Source organism: Bufo bufo, chromosome 1 (assembly GCF_905171765.1).
Source record: "Bufo bufo chromosome 1, aBufBuf1.1, whole genome shotgun sequence".
In the NCBI taxonomy this organism is placed as follows: domain Eukaryota; kingdom Metazoa; phylum Chordata; class Amphibia; order Anura; family Bufonidae; genus Bufo; species Bufo bufo.
In genome coordinates, this window is record NC_053389.1 from 221,291,801 (window position 1) to 221,300,088 (window position 8,288).

General features: G+C 42.5%; 1 protein-coding gene across 1 annotated transcript in view; it reads left to right on the plus strand.

Annotated features, from left to right (window-relative positions):
* The first annotated feature begins 7,952 nt into the window (after positions 1-7,952).
* The window catches only part of LOC121000988 (solute carrier organic anion transporter family member 1C1-like), a 238,257-nt gene continuing 237,921 nt past the window's right edge, over positions 7,953-8,288 (plus strand). The window contains exon 1 of the mRNA XM_040431879.1: positions 7,953-8,225. The gene's annotated coding sequence lies outside the window, so the exon portion shown is untranslated. The remainder of the gene's footprint in view (positions 8,226-8,288) is intronic.

Sequence of the window (8,288 nt, forward strand, 5' to 3'; positions counted from 1 at the left end):
AGGGGTTACAGTGGGGGTGAGATTATAAAGGTCATTATAAAAGGAGCGGAATTGGGCAGCTATCTGGTGAGCAGTGGAGATTGGTTTACCCTCATGTGAGGTCAGTTGATGGACATAGTTTGCGGACCTCCTTCCTTTAATACGGTTCATTAAGAATTTTGTGTCCTTATCTCCATGGGCGAAAAATTTGTGTTGGGAATTCATATAATATTTGGCCGCTTTAGTAAGTAAAAGAGTTTTAAGTTTCGCCCTGTGTTCCGACAATTCCTGTAGCTGAGATTCAGACGGGTTTTTGTGGCTAGATTCGAGTCTCTGAATATTTTGGATGACCTCGTCAATAGCTTTTTCCCTAATTTTTTTTTTGTACGAACCAATATTGATAAATTGACCCCTAATAACAGGTTTGTGGGCATCCCATAAGGTGTTAGCAGAGAGATCAGGGCACTTATTCAGGGAGAAATATTCTCTTATATGTTTGGAGATCAAGTCTATTGTGTCCTGGTGACCCAAAAGGGACTCATTTAATCGCCAGTTGAAGCATCTGGGATTTTCACTGGGGGCTAGTGCTGAGACAAAAATAGGGGAGTGGTCAGAGAGGTGCATGGAACCTATTGAGGACTCAGTACACAGATGCAGGTGTTCCTTGGAGATAAACAAATAATCTATGCGATGGTAGGTACCATGCATTGGGGAGTAAAATGTGCAATCTGATGTGTTAGGATGGTGAGAGCGCCACACGTCAATCAGTTGAAGGTTCCAAAAAATATTCCTAATAGCTTTAAGGGATTTACCGGAGTGGGTTGGTTTGTGTGAAGAAATATCTATTTGAGGAAACATGGCTATATTCAAGTCTCCTCCTAAAATCACTATTCCCTCCCTAAAGGAATCGATGGTTGGGAAAATGGTTGAGAACCATTGGGATTGGTTGGAGTTGGGGGCATATAAATTTATAAAGGTATAGACTTGTGGACCTATGGTGCCTTTAACTAAGATATACCTTCCATCGGGGTCTAATACTTGGTTTACAAATTTAAAGGGGCTCTTCCTTTGGAATCCTATGCTGACCCCACCTGAGGCTGAGGTACTACCCCCACAGTGATACCAATTGGAATAATGAGAGAATTGCATATTGGGGTAGTGGTTGAACCGAAAGTGCGTCTCCTGGAGGAACACAACCCCCGCTCCTGCTTTTCTTAGAATGGTAAAGATTTGACTCAGTTTAGAAGGGGAGTGAAAGCCTTTAACATTGTAAGAAGCTAGATGTAGGTCTGCCATAATAGGAGTTAGGTGTGTAGTTACCTTGTAGCCATCGGTGTGTCCCCCCAAGAGAGCACACCCGCGGTGTGTGTTTCTGCCGTCTGGTGAATGATAGGAGCCATAGTGTTGAGAGTCTCACAGTGTACTAGGGAGAAGAGCAGGTACCTTGGAGAAAAGAAAGGGTAAAGAACAGGGACATAACAATTTAGAACATCAAAATAAAGAAAAACATGCATATCAGGATATGCTTTAGACATGTGAGGGGAAAGTGGTCAGATGACCGAGTAGGAGGTCGTATAACACCCTAAGGAGGGCTATAAGGTACAAGGCAAGAATGGGTCATGCCATAAATAAGGTACAACTTTGGAATAATAAGAGGTTATGATCGACATGTGTCAGACGAATATGCGTGAATGTAAAATCGTGAATTTTGGTCGAAAAGTCGCAGCATCGGACTAGCTATGGATCTTGAGAAAGGCTTCTTGGAGTCAGTTGGTGGCCTCTTTTCTTGGACCGAGACGACTTTTCGGTCCGTTGAACTTCGAAGGGTGCCACTTTGGGGAGGTCTGGTAGGTCACCTAGATCTTGATAAAGTTCCCAGTTTTCAATAGGCATATGGGCGACGTTCAAAATTTCGAAGACAGGCACAAGGTCAGAGTATGTTGTGATGTCGATCCGCTTGCCTTCATAGGAGAATGTTAATCCAAACGGGTAAGACCAGCGGTAAAGAACTTTATTGGACCGGAGCCAATCAGTCAGTGGCTTAAGTGCTCTGTGCTTTTTTAGTGTAGAGGGAGCTAGGTCTTGGTAAATCTCCAGCCTAGAGTCCTCGTATGAGAGGTCTGGGTGCTTGCGTGCAGCTTCTAAGATGGCGGCCTTGACAGGGAAATTTAGGAACTTACATATAATGTCACGAGGCGGTTCAGACGGTTTGGGCTTGGGGCGTAGGGCTCTGTGAGCTCGTTCGATGTTGATTTCTTGTGGATAATCGGGACCCAGCAGGGAGCCGCAAATGGTGAGTATGACTTTGGTTATTTCACTGGGTAGCACCGACTCTGGGACCCCTTTGAACCTAAGGTTGTTCCGTCGCCCTCTATTTTCTTGGTCTTCAAGGGCATTCTGAAGCTCGTTGAGATGTGTAGTGCAGCGGCGGAGGGAGGCCGATACCGCAGATTGGTGATTCAGGGTTGCGATTTGGTGGGATTCCAGGGTTTTCACCCATTCCCCGACATGTCTCACCTCCTGTCTGCAGGCTGAGATTTCAGCTAAGATAGGTTCCATAACTCTGTTAAGGGCTCTATCGAAGTACTTCCTCGTGAGCGGTAAGTCAGAGTCGGTTTGGCGATCTTCCGAATCGCTGTCTCCCTCGGAATGAGCAGGGATGCGCTTCAGGGCCTTGGGTTGCTGGCCCGGCTCCATTTTAGGTTCTCTTTGTGCGACCATTGCGACTGCCTTTTTGAGAAATTTCTCCATGTCACCGCTGGGAACTTGACCTTTGAGGCTCGCAGGTTGTTCTCCTTGTTTGGGGTTCCCGATTTTCACCATTCTCGCCAGTGTATGCTAAATAAAGCTGGTGTTAGGGACGATCCTACAGACGGAGCAGAGAACTATGCGTCCATCTCAGTCCGGACCTAGCTCCGCCCCCCCCCCCAGTAACAACATTTTAACTCTATGCTTTCTGTTGTTTCTGCTGTGTAATTGAGCTTACAGTACTTCACATCCATATGATGAATCGTAAAGGCATATTATCTTTTCTGCTTCTGTGAACACAATATATATAACAGTTACATGACATCTGAACATGAAGTCACAGTAAATAACTGCTTTTTACATATAAACATGTAAACTGTATTAAGGTTACTGGCAGCTCTAGCTGTATAAACATATAAGCTATGTTAGCAACCTAGGACAGGTCTTAGCTGGATAGCTACACTCCCACCAAAATTACCTAGAATTCTATGTTCTCAGTAGTAGGACTTAAACATGAATTTGAGGAATTTTCCATCATGTTCTCAACTCTCAAGTGTCTTTTATCACTCTCAAGTAGAACAACTAACTTCTGTATAGGACATTCCAACTTGAGTGGAGTAGTGAAACGTTTTCCTTTTTGTCAAGTTTTGAGTCTCCTATTCAACTCTCCCACCTTGGCCTTACATTTTCAGGTATGGGCTCGTCCCATCCCAACTTCTGTCTGCATAATTTTTGCAGTATTTCTCTTGCTCTCAGGACTACTGGGGCCAAGAATCCCAATGGATCATATATAGAAGCCACTGCGGACAGAATGGTACGTCTAGTTGCAACTTTCTCTTCAATAGATACTTCAAAGAAGAACTTGTCATTCTCTACATTCCATCCCAATCCAAGTACGTTTTGAACTGGAAGATGATCATAATTGAGATCTACATTCTTCATTGTTGCTGCACGTTCAGAGTCACTGATGGATTCCAGTACCTGTTGTTTGAGATAAATTTGTGAAGGCGCAGGTTTCCTCTTGAGCATAACTCTTGGCTTTCTTTCACTAGTTTGATTGCAGATTCTGTGGACTCTAGACTTATAAGACTGTCATCTTCACAAAAGTTTGTCTTCAGAAAATTTGCTGCTGATAGGTAATCCTTTTCATTCTAAACAGCCAGGTACTTCATACCATAATTGGCCCAACCTGGAGACGATGCTGCTCAGAACAAGTGTACTTTGATTCTGTATTCTGCTGGCTCTGAATCTGTATCTCCGTCCTCCCACCATAGAAACCTCAGGAAGTCTCTATCTTCATTCTTCACATGAAACTGGTGGAACATCTTTTCAACATCACACATGACCACTACAGGATACTTTCTGAATCTACAGAGTACTCCAGGCAGAGTGTTTGTAAGATCTGGTCCTTTTAGTAGATGATCATGCAATGCAACACCATTGTACTTTGCTGAGCAATCAAATACTACTCTAATCTTATCTGGTTTCTTTGAGTGGTAGACACCTTGATGTGGGATGTACCACACTTCTCCTTCTTTAGGCTGATTAACAACTTTCTCTGCATGTACTTCTTCAAGGATGCCTTCCACGAATTTCAAATAATCATTTTTCAGTTTGGGATCTCTTACCATCCTTTTCTTCAAACATTTCAATCTTGCTAGGGCTATTTGGCAGACGAGGTCGCTCTCTAAAGGGTAAGGGCATTTCAAGATGACCTTGTTGATTTTGCTGAATACTTTCTTCTAGAGTGTGTACGCACTTTATGTCTTCTTGGGATACACTCTTTTATTTACAACTTATATCTGCAAAGTTGGATTCAAGGATCCTGATAACTTTTGCTGGACTTACAGTTGGTAACTCTTGGACAGATATTCGATGACACAATCCTGTCACCTCTCTTAAGTTTGCGATCTGCTGTTTTCCTCCAACAAAACCCCATCCTAGATCAGTTTGAACAGAGTAGGGTTCACTCTTTCCTCCTGTGATTACCTTTTGCGGTACCAAGGCTTCGGGCCAATCGTAACCTATCAACAGTCCAACACCAAACTCCTTCAGTGGCGACATTTCATGAGATACCGTATGACAGATAGGTGTTCCCATTTTTTGGCTGTTTCACAGGTAGGTATGCGATCTCGATCTAGAGGTATATCGTCTTTTGTATAAGCTGGAGGTAGATCTAATGTGAAGTTTGAATGAAGACCTCCTTCCCAAAGTCCTTTGACCCTTTGACTGTTCACTAATGTGTCTCTCCCCGTCATTGTGGTGAGTTTGAGCTTCACTGGTTCTATAGCCACTTGTAATTTCTTGCAGATTTCTTGATCAATGAAGGTGACGTCACTCTGGGCATCCAGTAGCGCATAGACGTATACTTTCTTGTTCCTCCTTTTAGGATTTGAAATGCACACTAGTACAACCATTGATGTGCCATTGCTTTCTCCTTCCCTCACTCTGCAAGAGAATACTGATACTTTCTTTCCTTCCTCAGTATCTTTAGGTATTGAGGATTTATCTTTCTTTGGACGTTCTTCATGTAGTGGTGTAGGATGGCGTCCTTTGCAAACGCTGCATGTGGCCTTTTTCTTACACTTCTTAGTAACATGGTCTTTTCTTAGACATCCGAAACACAGTTGGTTCTCAAGTACAAACCTTTTCTTTTCATCTGGGGGCTTCTCCTTCAATTGTTGGCACTTGTGTATGGAGTGGTTCTCTCCACAGAACATACATTTGAAGGTAGTCTGAAGATTTGTCGGTTCTGTCTCTCTACTGATCCCAGTAGTGACTTTGAACTTTCTCTCGTAGGTATCTGGATCTTTAGCTGCTGCATTGGTTGCAAAGATAGTTGCTCTTGAGCGTCTTATCTCTCTTGCAGGCCTTTCTTCTAAGGATTTTAAGATGTAAAATGATGTTACTGGATTACATGCTATCCATGCTTCCTTATTGACGAACTCAGAGAACTCTTTAAAACTTGGGAAGTTATTGCCTAGATCTAACTGTTCAGTCACATAGCGATTCCATCCAGAAGCCACTTCTTCAGGTAGCTTGGCTAGCATCCTGTGGCTTTCTAGATAGTCGTTCAGTACTTCTAGACCTTGAACATGTGGGATGGCATTGCTGCATGTTTGCAGGAAGTCACCATACTCTTGGAGTCTGAAGGGTTCTTTAGGACCTATTTTAGGCCAGTTATTCAATTTCTCTCTAAAAGCTCTTTGTACTAAGAATGGATGACCATATCTTGCATTCAATTTTTCCCAAGCTTGCTTGTAGGCTTCTTTGTCTTTTCTATAGAAGTTACCTTCAAGAACTCTCTTTGCTTCCCCACCAACATTCCTTTTCTCTCCTCCTCTTCCATCATATCAACATGCTTATTCATCACATATAATGCCCTCGCATATATGCCCTTCGCATATAATGTTTTACAGGGTCAGCTCACATACAGGCCCTCACATATAATTTTTTAGAGGGTCAGCTCACCAGCAGGCCCTAACCTACAATCTTTTACAGGGTCAGCTCACCTTCAGGCCCTCCCATATAATTTTTTAGAGGGTCAGCTCACCAGCAGGCCCGCACCTCAAATCTTTTACAGGGTCAGCTCACCTGAAGGCCCTCGCATTTAATTTTTTAGAGGGTCAGCTCACCTGCATGCCCTCGCATATAATGTTTTACAGGGTCAGCTCACCTGAAGGCCCTTGCATATAATGTTTTAGAGGGTCAGCTCACCAGCAGGACCGCAATAAAAATGTTTTACAGGGTCAACTCACCTGCAGACCCTCACCTAATTATACCTAATAGGTAATTTGCGCGCATGCTGCCTTGCTTGGATGTGGTAGCCATAGCTGTTTCTCAGGCCCTCTCCGGGATCGAACCATGATTACCCCGTTACTCATGGTCTACATGGTTTGGGCTGAAAATAAAATCGAAAGTTGATAGGGCAGACATCCGAATGGATCGTCGCCGTCACGGGGACGTGCACTCGTCCCCAGGTTATCTAGAGTCACCACAGCGGCAGCAGGCCCTCGCCCATAATGTTTTTGATGATCAGATCAGCAGGCCCTTGCTCCAAATGTTTTTGAGGGTCACCAGCAGGCCATCAATCATAATTTTTCAAGGCTGTGTATGATGCCCTCCTTTATGTGTAACAAAGGGTGTATTGGAGTGCCGGTTCCTTGTAATTTTTGGCAGCTCTTTCACTTAGTGCATAGGGTGTAGGAGTCCTACTACATGAACAATTGTACCACAATGTGAATGAGGCCCTCCTTTATGTGATATTCAGGTTGTATCGGAGTGCCTCTTCCTTATAATTTTTGGCAGCACTTGCACTTTGTATACAAGTAAATATGCAGGAAAGAATGTTTCCTATAAATTTTCCCTGTAAAATCGTTTTTTTTTTCTTCAGTTTTGTGCGTATAATTGTCAGTCTGTAAAAGTGGCGTACTATTCGGACAACATCGTTCCCAGCAGCGACCTGCGAGTACAAGATGCATCTAGACATCCTCCCCATGCTGTTCCAGAACCATTTCGGCGGTGTTCCCATCAATTTCTGACATTTTCCTATGAACCAGGCACTCTCCCATTTTCAGAGAAGAGGGTACCTGGTTTAATGCTCGGGTTCTCCTTTTGACTTCCATTGTGCTCAGGTGCTAGCACCTGAACATCCAGATGTGTTTGGCCCGAGCCCCCGAGCACTACAGTGCTCGATCAATACTAAACTGCACTATTTTGGGAACATATAATTTAATTTAATGATAAGATTTGATTTATTGAAATTTTTTTGGGGAGGAGGGGTTGCAATCAAAGAGCAATTCTGCTGTTTTTGGGTTTTGATTTTACAGCATTCACTGTGTGGTATAATACAATTGGGGCAATAGAATTAGGGTGATCTATATAGTTTTTTATGCTTTAGTACATTTTGTTTTAGAAAAAAAACATTTTTAGAAAAATGTTTTTGTGTCACCATTTTTCAATTTTTCTATCAACTTGGCTGTGTAAGGACTTTTTTGTGTGCAATGAGTTGATATTTTCATTGGTACTATTTTATTGTGTATATGGCTGATTGCTTTTTATTCCATTGTATGGAGGGCAAAGTGACCAAAATAGTAATTATTTTTTTCATGACATTCATTTTATTCATGACTTGATCATTACACAGTATAGAGGTTGTTATGGATGTGACAATATCAATTATGTGTACTTTTTTATTTTGTGACATAATAAATCATTTTTGCTTTTTTAACATTTCTTTACTTTTTTCAGTCCAGGAGGGAAGTTGAACACTGATTTGATCAGTTCTATAATACTATTATGGCAGTATTGTGCAGGGTGCCTTGGACCCTTTATTTTCACTGATCAATAACTGAGAAAGACAAATAAAACAATCCCAAATAAGAGTCAATCATGAGGCAGCTGTCTGATGAGTTAATCATTGCTGATACCTGACTACAACAGCTCTGGAGTGTCTTGTCCTGGTGTAGACGCTGCATGAAGCAAGCACAGGTGCTCAGGTAAGACTTGACCTTATTTATGAGACTATGAAAACTTCATATAAAGTGTGAATGGACGTGCCA